The following is a 16,728-nucleotide window of genomic DNA, read 5'->3' as shown; positions in this document are numbered from 1 at the left end:
TCCTGTTATCCTTACCTTTCAGGTGAGGACCTGAGGCTCAGTGAAGGCGAGTGACTTGCCCCAAAACACACACCTATGTAAAGGCAGGACTGTCCTGTAATCTAGGTGGCCCACCTGACCCCACAACATCAATGTCCCTGACTGTGTGTAGGGGCTGAAGATAGCAGAAAGGAACTTGGAGTGAGGACCAGTAGACTTGCAAGTAGATAACACCCCAAATGTGCTTCTGCCGCTGAATTTCTAAGCTAACCAAGGACTGTTACGTTCAGCTCTTCTAATTTATATTATGTTCATACAGACCAGTGTTTTAGCCTGGTGAGATATTTTTAGACTAGAAAACCTGTGCAATGCTGAGGATTAAACAACTTTAATTCTATTGCACTTACCCACATCTGGCAGGCAGGGTGTACCTTTATGTAAAATTAAAAGCCAATGAAACTTGCCATTTTTTTTAAAGTTTGGCAGTAAAATTGCTTTCTTCCAGTTGTTCACAAATGAAACATGCTGTGCTGGTTTCTGAAAACCAAGAAGCCTGGAGAGAAATTTATGACTTTGAAACAAAATTTAGAGGTTGAAGGATTTAGCAGTTTGCAAAGAACATGGAGCTAAGCCCTTGAAAAAAACTGTTCAAAAAGTCCTGGCCTAAAGTGCCAACGTCGTTTTCAGAAGTCCCCACAGAAGCTCTTAGGAATCTGAAAGTGTAAAAATGGGGAGAGAGCATTTTAAAGACATCTTTCCCCTGAAAGCCGGTGCTTGTGAGCCTGTGCATTTTCCCACACGAATATGCTCGGCCGTTATGTTAGCCAGGCATTTCCTGCTTACGGCAGGTTTGTTATCCTTCATTTTTTTTTCCTTTTCCTTCTCAGGGAATTATCCAAGATTTGTAGCCAGCAGTCTCTGCCATATTTTCTCTCAGCCCTTAGTCACACGCCCATATATGGAAATCTTTATCACATAGTCCCTGGCTAGGACATTTTATAGGAAGTGTTTAGTGTATTGTGGTCTTTATAACTAAGTCATTCTAAGGATAAAATGGCGGCAATTGGCATGACTATGTGTGCGTGTGTCTGTGTGTGTGTCTGCGTACGTGTCTCTGTGTGTGTTTAGCCTTTGGAGCTGGGAAACATATTTGACAAGTTTGAAGTCAAGGTTTTATCCCCTCAGTAGTTCTTGTATAGCGAAGTGAATTTTTGCTATTTAGAAAGGAATCTTCCTCACTTTTGCCCTAGAAGTAAAGTGGAAAGGCATGCTGGGATATTTTCCCCATAATAAGGGAGTTCAACCTCTCCACATTTGGATATTTTCCCTGCTTAGGCAGCCACAGCACAGAGAGAGAATTAGTCACAAGGTTAGTCCAGCTTAAATAAGCAGAAGTCAAGTTAGTGCTTCACAGATTGGTCTTTTAGCAGATGCTCTGCCCTTTTGAGGAATGCAAGGGGCAAATGTGAGCTCTTAAGGATATTTTACATTTACGCAATGAGTTACGCTGTTCAAAAAACTTTCTCGTCTTTCTACCCTTGTGCAACCTAATTTCTCTTACCAGAAACCTGAGGCTCCAAAGGTAAGTCAGTTGCTTGAGAAAACACAGCTGATACCACTTTACATTCAGAAACTCCCAGCAGCTCCCACTGCATGAGTGATCAAGACCAAGCTCCTTAGGACAAAAGTGAAAGTTTGAGAAACATTTAGCAACCATTTATACACATAAGTACCGGTGGTTAGGCACCGTGAGGGGTCAAACCAAATAAGATGAATTCTTAGAGAGCTGTAATAGAAATGCGGGAATCTGTCATCATACAAATAATTAATTGCAGTAAGTGTCTTAGTCAGCTCAGGCTGCTGTAACAAAATACCACAGACCAGGTGGCTTAAATAACAATTTATTTCTCACAGTTCTGGAGGCCGAAAGTCCAGGGTCAAAGTGCCAGTGGATTACATTTCCTGGTGAGGACCCTCTTCCTGGCTTGTACCTGTAAGTGGCCACTTACAGGGTGAGTGCACTGATATGAGAGAGAGAGAGAGGATCTATTTTCCTCTTTTTATTTTTTATGTACTTATATTTTTATGTACTTATTTTTTTGCACTCTTGCCCAGGCTGGAGTGCAGTGGCATGATCTTGGCTCACTGCAACCTCTGCCTCCCGATTCAAGCAATTCTCCTTCCTCAGCCTCCCCAGTAGCTGGGACTACAGGCACCCACCTCCAAGCCCAGCTAATTTTTGTATTTTTAGTAGAGACAGGGTTTCACCATGTTGGCCAGGCTGGTCTCAAACTCCTGACCTCAGGTGATCTGCCCACCTCAGCTTCCCAAAGTGCTGGGATTATAGACGTGAACCACCGTGTCCGGCCTATTTTCCTCTTCTTAGAAGGGCACTGTTTCTCTCATGAGAATTCTCACCCTCACGACCTCATCTAAACCTAATACTCCCAAAGGCTTTACTTCTAGATACTATTACACTGGGAGTTAGGGCCTCAACATACGATTTTTCAGAGGACATAAACATTCAGCCCATAGCAGTAAGCAAGTGACTGGGGAAGAGTGGTCTGGGATTGAGCAGTGTTGAGGTAAAACTAGCTTTAAAAATCATATTCTTTCCAATGGTCTCCCCACATGGACTTGATCCAGAGTCTGTGAATAGCTTCATCCTGCAACTAGTGATGCATCAGAGCAAAAAAAAAAAAAATAGGCAGGACATAATGCAGCACTTAGGAAGGAGGACGTGTGTGCGACCATCATCAGACTTTCACTTATAGTTTAAAAGAGAAGTGAGAGTTGCAGCTGTGTGTGAGGCCAGGGTAGGGGAAGGAGGAAGCTGGGGAGGGGCTGGCAGGGAAGACCAACACTATGTCATGGACAACCTCCCTGGAAGGTATTTCCCAAATTTCCTTCCAAGAAGATGGTCTGTTGGTACATTATTACTGACATTTTGGACCCAGATTATGTCTTTTTTCAGAGATATTTGATCACTTGAGCCCTTCTCCATATCCAGATCACCTCCAGGGTTAGTGAGATAGTTAACATATTATAAGTGATATTGACTTCCCCCCAGACGTGGTAAGAGTCTCCTTTTGTATAGGCAGTACAGGTTCTGTGAGTTCGGCCTGCCTGCAGTCAAAGTCTAATACAGGCCTGGGGATGAGTGTATTTGCTCTGCTAAGTAGTTGACTCCAGACACATTTTGCCTGTACAGAGACCTGAAGTGGGCATGTGACTGTGTTCAAGATAAAACAAACAAAGAGAACAGCCTCGGGTGACCAGTGTCATGGAGCCCGGCCAGATAAACACCCACTGGGTATACTCAATGCCAATTTTGGTATGGGAACCCTTTTACCCATTGTCCTGCATGGGCTTCAAGAGTCCCAGCAACCATTGGGAAATAATTAAATCACCTTATACGATTGTTCTTGGAAGTAAAATGCTAAGAACTGTTTGTACAGGTCAATCGAGTCAACACAGCAGGAAGCAGAGTTAGCTGCTTTCTTTTAAAGGGGCCTAGCACTATATTCTGCCTTCCTCTCTTCTTCCCTCCTTCCATGACTTCCTCCCACTTCAAATTGAACATCTACTATGTTCTGGTACTGCCCTAAGCACAGGGAGTACGTAAATGACAAAAGTGTGGCCTGGCATTTGTCCTCTTTTATTCTGTGAATATTTATTTTATGTGCCAGCCTCTATGCCATGTACTAGGCATGCTGCATGGAACAGGAAATGCAGATTCTGCATTGTCAGGATACAGGATAGTGGTAATAGTGCTGAGTAAGTAATTAGGAGTGTCTCAAGAGTCATAGAACAGAGTTCCATGAGGACGTATAACAGAAGGGCCTAACTGAGTTTATGGTATCAAACAACTCCTCATCTGAAAAGGAACACGGAGAAAGTGCTTAAAACGTGCTTTTACCTAAGTAAGGTCTATTTTAAATTCAGATTCTATCTTCCTAAAGTTAAGACAACCATATGACTTTTAAAAATGTATTTTATTACATTATATTGATTACATGAGTCAAGCAACCAGTTTAATAAGTGAATTAGTTGCTTAAGATTTAGGTAGATTTAGTCTTTGGATGTTTTCGAGACATATCTCAAAAGATCAAACTCAGATTCAAACTTCCTAAGTTCATATGGCAAGTTAGGCAGAATTCTAAGATGATCTCCAACATTCCCACTCTCTTCTTCCCTGGTGTACACATTCTCCCAGTTATTTAATCAAACTCTAAGCTGGGTACCATGAAGAGATTTTGCAGATGTAGTTAAGGTGCCAAATCAACTGACCTTAAGGTGGGAAGATTATCTGGGGAGCAGCAGGTGCTGATCTAATCAGCCAAGCCCTTAAAAAGGACTGGGCTCCTGCTGATAAAAGAGATTTGAAGTGTGAGATACATTTGACACTAGGGGGTGGGGGGGATTCTCCATAGCTGGATTTGAAGAGGAATATTAGGGGCCTTTAGGAGCTGAGAGCAGCCCCTAGCTGATAGCCAACAAAGAAATGAGGGCCTCAGTCCTACAACCTCAAGGAAGTGAATGCTGCCATGACCACATGAACTTGGAAGATGACCCTGAACTCCCGATGAGAAAAAAAAAAAAAAAATTGCCAATGCTTTTTAGCCTTGTGAGATCCTGAATAGAGAACACAGCCACACTGTGCACAGCCTTCTGACCTATGGCACTGTGAACTAATAGGTGAGCATTGTTTTAAGCCTCTAAGTTTGTGGCAACTTGAGACACAGCAATAGAAAACAAATACAGCTGCTGTTCTGTTTCCCTCTCAGTATGGACGTCTCTATTGCTTCCAGTATGACCCAAATCCTCTTGATTAAAAAGACTGGACATGTGACCAGGTTGGCAAATCATCATATCTCTCACCTCTGAGCATGATGATTGGCTCAGGTGTTGGGATTGTGACCTAAGCTGTGCCACCAGTGTCCTTACCTGTGAATTATCAAAGATGAGCTTAAGGCAGAATGCTAACTTCCCCAGGAATGAGAGCCCAGAGCTGCCCATATCCATGACTCCACTAACATGATGAACCTGATTTGAACCCTGAAACCCAAAGAGCACAGAGAGTCCTGACAGTGTTCGAGACCCTACATCCATTGTCTTTTGGCCACGTAAACCTATGCCCTTCCAGCAACTTGGTTATAGGAACCAAGGCTTCTCCTTTTGATTTGAGCCAGGTCATGCTGAGCTTCTGTTGCAGGCAGCCAGAGAGATCTGAACAATAAAACTAGAGAGAAGTAAAGAACAGTGAGCTACATCATCACTGGCCATCAGAGAAATGCAAATCAAAACCACAATGAGATACCATCTCACACCAGTTAGAATGGCGATCATTAAAAAGTCAGGAAACAACAGGTGCTGGAGAGGATGTGGAGAAATAGGAACACTTTTACACTGTTGGTGGGATTGTAAACTAGTTCAACCATTATGGAAAACAGTATGGCGATTCCTCAAGGATCTAGAACTAGATGTACCATATGACCCAGCCATCCCATTACTGGGTATATACCCAAAGGATTATAAATTATGCTGCTATAAAGACACATGCACACGTATGTTTATTGCAGCACTATTCACAATAGCAAAGACTTGGAATCAACCCAAATGTCCATCAGTGACAGATTGGATTAAGAAAATGTGGCACATATACACCATGGAATACTATGCAGCCATCAAAAAGGATGAGTTTGTGTCCTTTGTAGGGACATGGATGCAGCTGGAAACCATCATTCTTAGCAAACTATCACAAGAACAGAAAACCAAACACCGCATGTTCTCACTCATAGGTGGGAACTGAACAATGAGATCACTTGGACTCAGGAAGGGGAACATCACACACAGGGGCCTATCATGGGGAGGGGGGAGGGGGGAGGGATTGCATTGGGAGTTATACCTGATGTAAATGACGAGTTGATGGGTGCAGCACACCAACATGGCACAAGTATACATATGTAACAAACCTGCACATTATGCACATGTACCCTACAACTTAAAGTATAATAATAATAAATAAATTAAAAAAAAAAGAAAAATGTTAATATTAAAAAATGTACTTTTTGATATTTTATAATAAACTATGGCAACATTTGGAAAGAAAAAAAAAAAAAAAAAAAAAAAGAACAGTGAGCTAGAAGACACCAGTTCTGCTTATCAGACATTATCAAGACATGGAAGTGTCTCCTTGCACGTAACCTGAGTTTTCTATTTTGTTCTTATAAATCAGTGCTGAAGGACATCAAATGATAGCAAAAACAAACACTAGCCCAATCATATTATCAGAACTTGCAGGAATTTTAGATGCTATCTGGTCAAGGGCCCTAATTGTCTATGTGTGGAAACTCAGCCCAGAGAGGAGGAGCAACTAGTTAGGTAACAAGGTGGTCATTCCAGAATTATTGAATAAAACTGACCCAGGTTGAATGAAAAATGATGCTCTCTGTATCTAATCCGTTTTCTTCTGCTTTCCATGATTACTTGGGTCTTCCATCATTTCAGTGTCTTTTTCTCAACTTTTCTAAAATTGTGTCTACTGAGCACTGTGACTCTCATGATCCCTATGATATATTTTCAAGCTAGACTCTCCAGTTTCTGAATCTCTGGTGGTATCTCAGTTTGTCACAGTGATTTCTACTTGATTCTACTAAAAATGGTGTAAAACTGTGTCCTGTTGAACATACTGCAAGAAGCTATCCTGGGCACAACTTACCTTTGTAATGATTGCATAAGGATAAATTCATAAATGATTATCTCCCTTGAATACAAATGTAAGTTGTTTCCATAGATACCTGTTCACAAAGATTAATGAGATAAATGTTTTCCAATGCCTGGTTGAATTACACTTCTGACAATACCAAATTGTGAACATCTTACCCCATTTGAACATGGAATTACAGAGTAGAAGATCTGGGAGAGGGCCTTAGGGATCACCAGACTCAGTCTCTCATGGATCAGAGAAGGACAATGGGCTCCAAAGAGCGGGAAGGCCTTGGTCAAGGTCAGAGCCTCTCTATTTTAAAAATCAATAGGTCGCCTATTGTGCTTTTAAATGAGATGAACTCACAAACATCTTTTCTTAAAATTTGCCTTTTCTGCATGTAAATAAACAAAAGTAGCAAAAAATATAAAATGTAAACATTGTCCACCACATGGATTTCGGAGCAACTAGGGAAAGATCTGTTTCCGGGATTAAGAACAATCTTACCAATGAGATAATAAAATAACCTATTAGTTATTAATTTTAAAACTTGAGTAATTGAAAGAACAGCGTTGTTTTTCTTTATAAAAATTGATATACATTTATTTTTAAATATTTGGAAAACTTTAAGCTGCAGAAAGAAGGAGAAGAAATTGCTTATATTCGCACTACCCAACAAAACCAATTTTTAACATTTTTGGTGATTTTTCTTCTATCTTATTTTATATGAATAGAAAGTCTATGAGGATGGAAGTCATAAACATTTTCCCACGTTATTACATCTTCTTTATAAATATCTACTAAGCACATGTGGTATGTTTTTCTTTAGCAGCTAACTATTCTATTATGGGAATGCTGGTTTTAAAATAACCTTACAAGGAGCATCTTCATGGATACATATATTTTTCCATATTTAGGAGTATTCTTTTATTCCTCATAAATGGAATTTCTGGATCTGTTTTATAATAGGTGCATAGCTCAATTGATAGACATTACAAGAATTGAATAAGTATGTTAATCAGAATGAGCCAGGTGAGCTGTGGTAACAAGTAGCTCTATTATCTCAATGACCTAACAAAAATAAAAATTTACTTCTTAGTCATGGGAATTCGTTTTTGGGCTCAGGTTACTCTCTGAAGCTGCTGTCCTCGTATGGGGACTTAGCAGTCCAGACTTTTCAGTGCTTAGGTTCCACCGTCTCAACCAAGCCTTCTCTCTTATTACATCTTTATGGGAAGGTTCCTAAATACTCACTCGTACCCCATATTACACGGCCCTGTCTGCCTTCAAGGCGGTGGGATTGGGTGGGAAAGCGTGGTCCATCCATGTACCACAAGTAGGTGAGCACTTTCATGTTATTGACCAATTGCTTTTCACAACAATTCACATGCCCATCAATTTGCATGAGAAAGTCCTTTTCACCACATGCATTTACTATGCTAATTGCATATTACTCCTTTAAAAAAAAGCTTTGCTACAGTGATGGGCAAAAATATTTAGTTTTTATTCCTTTGATTACCTCAAGGTAGACTTTTTAATTAATTAATTAATTCATCCATTTAATCAATCATTCAACAAATACAGTTATGCGGCAATGATGAATTGGATATGTGGTGGTGGTCCCATATGATTATAAGGGAGCAAACAACTTTAACCTCAGTGTGGATGAGGATGACATTGAGGAGCCTCTAGATGTGAGTCCTGAGGAACTGACAGAGTTGTGAGAGCTGGAACAGGAACTCAAGAGCTTAAAGAAGAGTCAAGAGAAAAGGAAACTGCAGAAGAAAAAGACAAAACCCTGAGAAAATTCACTGTCAAGGGTTTGGCAGAAGCCTTTGTAGACCTCAGCAACTCGGAAAGTTTGAAACCATGGACCCTAACACTGAAAGGTTTTCATTGGTAGAGAGGAGTGTTCATGATGCATTATCTACTTACAAGCAAATCTATGATGAAACAAAGAAATAAACCAAGCTTTCTTTTCTTTTCTGAAAAGAGTGACACCTCCTCAAGAACAGTCCCAGGCAGGCCCTTCAGGAGGTGCTTCAAAAGAATGTATTGTTTTCATAGATGACAGCTCCATGCGTGTTATTACCCCTTCAGTCCTTCCAGTGGGACAAACTGGAGAAGCAGAAGACAGTGATACTGATGATCCTGACATTGTGTAGGCCTAGGCTAATATGTGTTTGTGTCTTAGTTTTTAACAAAAATGTTTAAAAAGTGAAAAATAAAAAACTGTGAAAGGAGAAAAAAGCTTATAGAATAAGGATATTAAAAAGAAATATTTTTGCACAGCTGTACAATGTGTGTTTAAGCCAAATATCTACAAAATAATCAAAACATTTAAAAAATTAAGAAGTTTATAAAGTAAAAATGTTACAGTAAGCTAAGGTTAATTTAGTATTGAAGAAAGAAAAATATTTTCTATAAATGTAGTGCTGTCTAAGCGTACAGTGTTTATAAGGTGTACGGTTGTATCCTAAGCTTTCACATTCACTCACCACTCACTCATTGACTCACCCTGAGTAACTTCCAGTCCTGCAAGCTCCATTTATGGTAAGTGACCTAAACAGGGCAGGGTGTGCCATTTTTAAACATTTTATATTGTATTTTTACTGTTTTCTGTTTGAATATGTTTGGATACACAAATACTTACCATTGTGTCATAATTGCCTACAGTATTCAGTAGAGTAACATGCTGTACAGGTTTGTGGCCTAAGAGTGATAAAACCATACCATATAGCCTAGGTGTGGAGTAGGCAATACCATCTAGGTTTGTATATGCATACCCTATAATGTTCACACAATGACAAAATTGCCCAAAGAAAACATTTTCATTGTAAATACATGACTGTATTTACTTAACAGGTGAACCAGGCACCGACCCAGGTATCAGGTCTCTAATGGTGGACACATACACATGGCCCCTTTCCCCATGGGCTTTGTGATCATTGACTAGTTACGGTGCCTCTTTTATGAATTGTCTGTAAATATCCTTGCATGTCTGTGTTTAGGGTTCTTTGCATTTTTCTTATTGAGTTACTTCAGCTCTTTATAAAGAAAAGATAGCAGCTCTTTTTTGCATTCACTGCAAACTTTTTTTCAGTTTGCCTTTTAATCTTAATTTTGGTGACGTTTTCCCTTTTTTTACAGATTTTTAAAATTATCTATTCAAATCTCTTGGTCTTTTCCCCTTAAATTTCTTTCCTTACTTTTAATCTTAGGAAATACTAAAAATGGTTATTTCTGAGTTTTTTAGAACTTTTCTCTTGCTAAAAATCACCTTGTGAGAAAACACACACCTACACTCACATATGTGTATGTATGTGTATAGATATTTTTAGAGAGAGAGCATGAGAGTGTGTGTGTGTGTGAGAGAGAGAGAAGGAAATACAGAGAGAGATAGAAAGAGAAAGGAGGGAGAGAATTCAGTGGATAATTCAATTCCAGACTCTTTATGCAGGTTATGAACCTAAAGGCCACTTTAGCAATCCCAGTGCCTGCCTACCATTCCTGATTGCCCAGTCTTTTCTCCTCTTGGAGTTCCCAGATGGAAGGTGCTATGGAAGGTGCTTACACCTTCTGTAGTGCTGTAAGAACTAGCTGCCAGCACTTTCTGTAGTGCTGTAAGGACTAGACAGAAGAATAATGCATGGTCTGTCCTTCTAGTTTATAAAATCACACGCACAACTACACAGGCACATGCACGCAGAGCTCATTAATTCAAGGCTGTGTGTGGTAAGAAACGAGTGAGTTGTGTAGACTGGATGGACTCCAAACTTTTTGTTTTGCAACCCCGTTAGTTAAAAACATGTTGTGCAAGCACTTTCAATACATATTTCATAGAATTCAAGACACTATCAATTGTGCATTACATCATTACGTTATATAGCATGAAGAAAGAAAAATACCCCTGCCAAATTGTGACATAAGCTTTCTGTAGGTATTGATTGTAAAATGCATCTCAATATGAGAGATGTTAAAATGCGAAACAATGTGTGTCTCAGAACTGTTAAAAAATGATCATATACTTCTAAACGGATATATTATGTCCTTTTAAAAGCACACACAAAAATGGGAGTTTTAAAAGGTTGAAATTTTATAAGCAAAAGTTCAATACCTTCCTGTTGTACCCCAAAGGATCACTACAGACACCTGACTCTGGAGGCCACTGGCATAGACAGAGGTCCCGTGTGGGTCCAGAAGAGTGAGGAGCTCTTAGCTGTCTGTGTGGCTCTGGGGAAGTGGATGAGCATTTCAGAAGTGCCCAAACACAGAAACAGGAAAAGCATCTGAGTGATATTAGGTGACAGTGAAGCCAAGGGACCAGAAGTGACTGTGATTCTCAGCCTCAGTGTTAGGGGGAATGGCATAAGTGGGGTAGCCAGGCGAGGAAGCTACTCTCTGGGAGAAAGATAAACAACTTAGGGAAATAACGGCATGTAAATGGAGCTAATTTGAACAGTGTAAGCAGATGACAGCTGGGCACTGTATTTAATGTCAGCATAGACAAAGAGCAACACAAGATTTGGGTGGGTGCCACTTAAGGCTGATCTTACAAGTCAGACGTGCAGTGTCTGTAACAGAAGTCACAAGTGCCTGGCTCAAGATAGCTCCCCGACTGACGGTCACAATTTCTCCTTTGAAGATTAATCTCTTTCAGTTAAAGGACTGAAGACTCCAATTAAAATGCAATTACCCCCAACAGAGGTAACCAACATCTTTTTCTTGTGAGAGGACAGGTTGCTGAGAGGAAGGCACTAAAGAAATACAGTGTGAAAGCTGGAGGTGGATTCTTCTGGTATTCCAGAAGCTGGATAATTTTGGAATACTGGATTCTTCTGGAATGCTTCTCCACTTCCCCAGAGCCACACAGACTCAGCTAAGAGCCCCTCACTCTTCTGGGCCCACACAGGACCTCTGTCTATGCCAGTGGCCTCCACGGTGGGGTGTCTGTAGTGATCATTTGGGGTGCAACAGGAAGGTATTGAACTTTTGCTTATAAAATTTCAACCTTTTAAAACTCCCATTTTTGTGTATGCTTTTAAGAGGACATAATATATTCATTTAGAAGCATATGATCATTGATCATTTTTTATCAGTTCTGAGACACACATTGTTTCACATTTTAACATCTCTCACATTGGAATACATTTTACAATCTACATACAAAAGCCTATGTCACAATTTGATTGGCAGGGATATTTTTCTTTCTTCATGCTATATGTGATGATGTAATGTACAACTGATAGTGTCTTGAATTCTATGAAATATGTATTGAAAGTGCTTGCACAACATGTTTTTAACTAATGGGGTTGCAAAACGAAAAGTTTGGAGTCCATCCAGTCTACACAACTCACTTGTTTCTTATCATACACAGCCTTGAACTAATGAACTCTGCGTGTGTGTGTATGCCTGTGTAGTTGTGCATGTGATACTAAAACCTTGAAGGACAGACCACACATTTTTCTTCTGTCTAGTCCTTACAGCACCTTCCATAGTCTAGGCCAGCAGTTCTCAACACCATCAGACTTAACACCCCTTTTATAACTAGTATTTTATGATGTCCTTTTTATGATCTTAAAATTAAATTCACAAATACGTTTTTTAAAAAGCTCATATTGTATTAGTTGGGTTCCCCTCATTGCTAAAACAAACGTACCCTAATATATTTAATAACTTAAACACAATAAAAGTTTATTTCCAGCTCTCATGATAGGACTGGGCAGATAAGTAATGGGCAGGGAGTTGAAACAGATATGGAGGCATGCACCTGGGAGATTTCCGTGGGCCGGGCCTGGAAGTGGCATGTACCACTTCTGCTCAGGGGCCATTGGCTGGGACTCAAGCACATGACCACACCTGTGTGCAAGGGTGAATGGGAAATAGAGTCTAGTTGGGAAACCAGGAGAGAGAGTGGAACGTGGACTTTGGTGAGCATCTAGCAGTTTCTGCCACAAATATAATGCCTTGTTATAAAAGAAAAATAAAATAATTTACAATAAAACAATATGATTCATTACGTAAACCCTTAGGATAGTCACACCAGAAGACATGAGTCAAATGCTTTCACTCATAAGGAGAATGATGTGAATGTGAAGGCCTTAAGTGCAGTTTAAGAGTGGCGTGTTGTATTAGTGACTAACATATCCTTCCCTATTTTACTATTACTATCCAACAGCAGTGTTTCTTTTTCTTTTTTTTTTTTTTTTTTTTTTACTAGTAATGAGAGTTCCTGAAATAGTGAAAAACACTTAGTAAAATTCTGAACAAAGCACAATCTTCCTTTAATTTATACAGCTGACATGTTACGGGAAAATCTGCTGCATATTAGAACTCTGCAACAAATGCTTTGTATTTATATGTAAAATCAAATTGGGCTCTAGGCTCAGATGCTTATAAAGATGTTTTTTTTTTTTTTTTTTTTTTTTTTTGCCTCCAGGAATATCAAATGGGGCATTAGTAGGCCCTGAAGGATGAGGGAGAATCCTTCATTGTGCAAAACTTTTCCAGATATTGCAGGATGTCTAGCGACCCCAGCACTCTCCTCCCCACATACACAAATCACTGTGACAACCACATACACCTCCACAATTTTCCAAAGCATTCCCATGGAGTCATACTGCTTCCACTGAGAACCACTGGTCTTACTCAATAAATGCCTGACAATTCACTCTTGGGTACTTGAAGAAATGGATAAACAAACTGATTCACTAATCCTGGCATCTTGCTATAAAGCAAAGAATATGAACATATTTGGAATGCCAGCCTTGTGCTATGCTGGGTGATTTTACATAACTATCTCATTTAATCCTCATAATGATCTTGCAAGATATTATAAACTTGAAGGACAGACCACACATCTTCATAATGAATGAAATGGGGGTCTTGGAGGTGAAGTAGCATGTCTGTAATTATATGGTGGGTAAGTATGTGGGAAGCTGGGATTGAAATCTGGGCCTGACTCCAGAATCCATGGTAAATATGCACCATTATTAGGATGACCATATGTCTCCATTTAAGTCTACTGTCCTGGAGTAATGATTATTAGCACTCCCTTTCACTCTCAAAGAGTCCCAGTCTGGAGAGTAAATTACATGGCCACCGTAAATATTATATGCTGCTATTGTCATCATTATTTATTGCACAGGAAGGTCAAGAGAGAGGGGAAAAAAGCAATATTATTCTTTCTCAGACATCAGTGGATGACTGAGGAGGCAGAATGGGTTTTCTCTTCCCCATTTATCACCTGTGCACTTCTCAAATCATCCATGGAGATTTGTATCTGTTTATCTTCTGGAAAAAAAAAATTTAAACAGTAGGAAAATAAACACTTTCTAGATATTCAATCTTTTACTATCAAACAGGGTGTTGTCCTTTACTTGCAAATAAGCTATGCTGTCTCCTAAGAAAGACTAAGTACTCTTAAATCTGAGAAACAGCTGAAGATAGCGTAGGAAGCTGAACTGAGACACGCTGAGCAAGGTGATGCATTGATGCTTGCTCAATGCAAGGCCCCTCATTGGGGGCCTTGCTTTTGATGAGCTGGTCACATTCTTGAAGTTAGGAAGAAATCCTCCCTTTAGATATTTAAGTTAGAAGCCTATTTCTATCAGCTTCTGGTTCTGACGGTTTTCAAACAATTGCTTTAAACAAGTCACAGTTTTAGACATGTCACATGTACACGTTCAGGCTCAGAGTTACCGGAAAGTACCAGAAAAAATTCACAGGGTAATTTCAACACCCAAATGCTGTCTCTGCCACCTCTCCCATCTCATTCCTGTCAATGACTCTCTCCCTCCACTCTGCCTACTATCCCCCCACCTTTTGTTTCAACTCCTTGTGGCATTTGGTGTTTCTCCTCCCAATCTGCAGCCAGGGCCAGCACTGGTGAGGAAAAGTGGGTCAGATTGCCCTCTGTCTCCTGGTGCTGAGCACTCCTATGTTGGTTCAAACACAGAACCAACTGAAACCCACTCAGGCCTTCCCCAGCTGCCATCAGCCACTACCCTAGTGGTGGTCTGAGGGATTTCTTGAAAAGGAAGTAACTAGTGGTCAGCTGCCCTTCTTGGTTTCCCACCAGGAGCTCTAATAGAAAGAGTCCTGGTGGAGATGCTGAGCCTGACCTCATTGGGGGCCTGTTGGAAGATGTGTCTTAGACCCTGGTGGCGCAGGGCAGAGAGGGAGCTTCCGAGCTCTTCCTGGTTTATCCATGCACCATTGCCAAGCTTGGGGATGATGCTTAACAAAGAGCATGGCATTCCATTGAAGACACTTAATAAAGTTATAAAATTTAAAAAATAATAATGGTTGAATTGGGCTTAAGTAATACCATCCTGTTGTAGTTGTTTCCTTCAGCTTCAGTTGTATTTGGAAAAAAAAAAAAAAAAGAAATCACCTCAGAACTGATACAAATTATTAAAATTTCCCCCTCTTCAAGTCTCCATAGCCAAGTAGAAGGTGTGGAGACTGTCAAAAGACGTCTGAAACCTTAAAGGATAAGTACAAAATAATCCCTCTAAGTGTGGATATTGATCGCTTTTGTTGTATAAAGACAGATTGTTCTGCTGAGACCACAGGAAATACACTCCATAAATGCTATCTTTTCTCCCTCCCACATCCATGGCAGACTCTGTTAATTGATCACCTACTCTTTCTGGCTAATTCTTAATAGAATATTTCAGGGAGAAACTGATGAAAGTTGGCAAGGGAGATGAAAGCTGTTTTTCTTTCTGACCTAGAGTAAGCCCACAACGAGGTAGACATTCCCAGAATTTATCGCCCAAGGAAGTTATAGTATTTGATATAGGAATTCGGAATCTTGGAGAATGGACCTTAGACCACCATGAGAAGGATCTCCTAATTTTCTCTCACCCCATCAGTCTGTCTTGAGAAGTCTAGCTATGCTGGAATACTACCAGCTGGGAAGGGATTGATGTGGAGATATGCCGGGTGGTAGGCAGGGAGGCCCTGGAGAGGAACGCAAGCTCAAGATGGGTACTTTACATTTTGGAAGCCAGATTACTTACAAGTAGCACTTTGGGTCTGCTTTCTCTGCTGATATCCTGGAGCCTTAAGCAAAGTTGATCTATTCATTCATTCAACAAACAATTATTGGGCATCTATCCTGTGGCAGTCACTGAGCTGTGATCTAGAATAAGATGAATGACACAGATACAATCTGAGGATGATAAACCAATTACAGCTATTTTTGATCTTGGTGGTAAGGGCTTTGAGTGGCAAAACATGGACAGAAATCTGGGGTGACATAGCAGGGGATCCCAGTGTTCTAGTTAAAAAGTATCTATTCTCCAACGTGATTTCACTGGATGGACTGGACACAGAGAGAAGTATTATGGGCAGGGCTTGGGCAGGAAGATTAAAGAGGTAGCTACTCCCCCAAGAGTTGGGGCCATGAGATCCAGGCACCTTATTCACATAAAGGCTCTTTTCTTTCACTGCCAACTTTGGAGGATCAGGGTTTGATTTTTTTATAGGGGGTCATGGAAGCTAAAACCTTGGCAAAGAGCAATTTGTGATCTGCTATTGTGTTTTTCTATTCCCTTCCACAGGTGATTCCTAGAAGTCTCCATTTTGAAGTTCTCTTGTCCTTTGACCAAGCATCCAGCACATCCTCACAACACTCCAAAGCCACCTTGAAGACTATCTTCAAAGCAATTCTTACTGTTGATACCACCACCATTGTTCCTGACACATGAAGCAGGAGGACCCAAGGCCAGAGGTCATGGCGGAGAGATGAGCAGATAGTCCTCAAATGCAGACAGGGCTGGGGTTGAACAGGAATTCCCTAATAGCTGTTATAAATGGAGATATGACAGGTGTGAACAAACAACCTAGGACTGGAAGAAAGAAGAAGGAGGAGTCAGGTAGAAATAGTACTGAGAGTGGATGCCTGGGCTGTGTAGTGACATAAAGGGGCTTAAAGAGGGCTTAGGGAGCAGATCTGAGAGGAAGAGAATGAAGGAAGGTAAAGAATTCAGTCTTTGGCATTCCGATATGTAGTGAGGGCTGGGGGTGGTGAC

General features: G+C 40.4%; 1 long non-coding RNA gene across 2 annotated transcripts; it reads left to right on the top strand.

The window, feature by feature from the left end:
• The first annotated feature begins 494 nt into the window (after positions 1–494).
• On the top strand, positions 495–16,563 carry LOC144330826 (uncharacterized). Of its 2 annotated transcripts, none has more exons than XR_013397357.1 (3): positions 495–827; positions 1,894–1,972; positions 16,258–16,563. It is a non-coding gene; the product is annotated as an uncharacterized LOC144330826 (long non-coding RNA). The 2 variants fall into 2 exon arrangements; XR_013397356.1 differs by lacking the exon at positions 495–827 and adding an exon at positions 1,296–1,561.
• The last annotated feature ends 165 nt before the right edge of the window (positions 16,564–16,728 follow it).

This window comes from Macaca mulatta, chromosome 8, assembly GCF_049350105.2.
Source record: "Macaca mulatta isolate MMU2019108-1 chromosome 8, T2T-MMU8v2.0, whole genome shotgun sequence".
NCBI lineage: Eukaryota > Metazoa > Chordata > Mammalia > Primates > Cercopithecidae > Macaca > Macaca mulatta.
The sequence above is the reverse complement of the archived record's forward strand: the minus strand, read 5'-3'. Positions and strand labels throughout refer to the sequence as shown.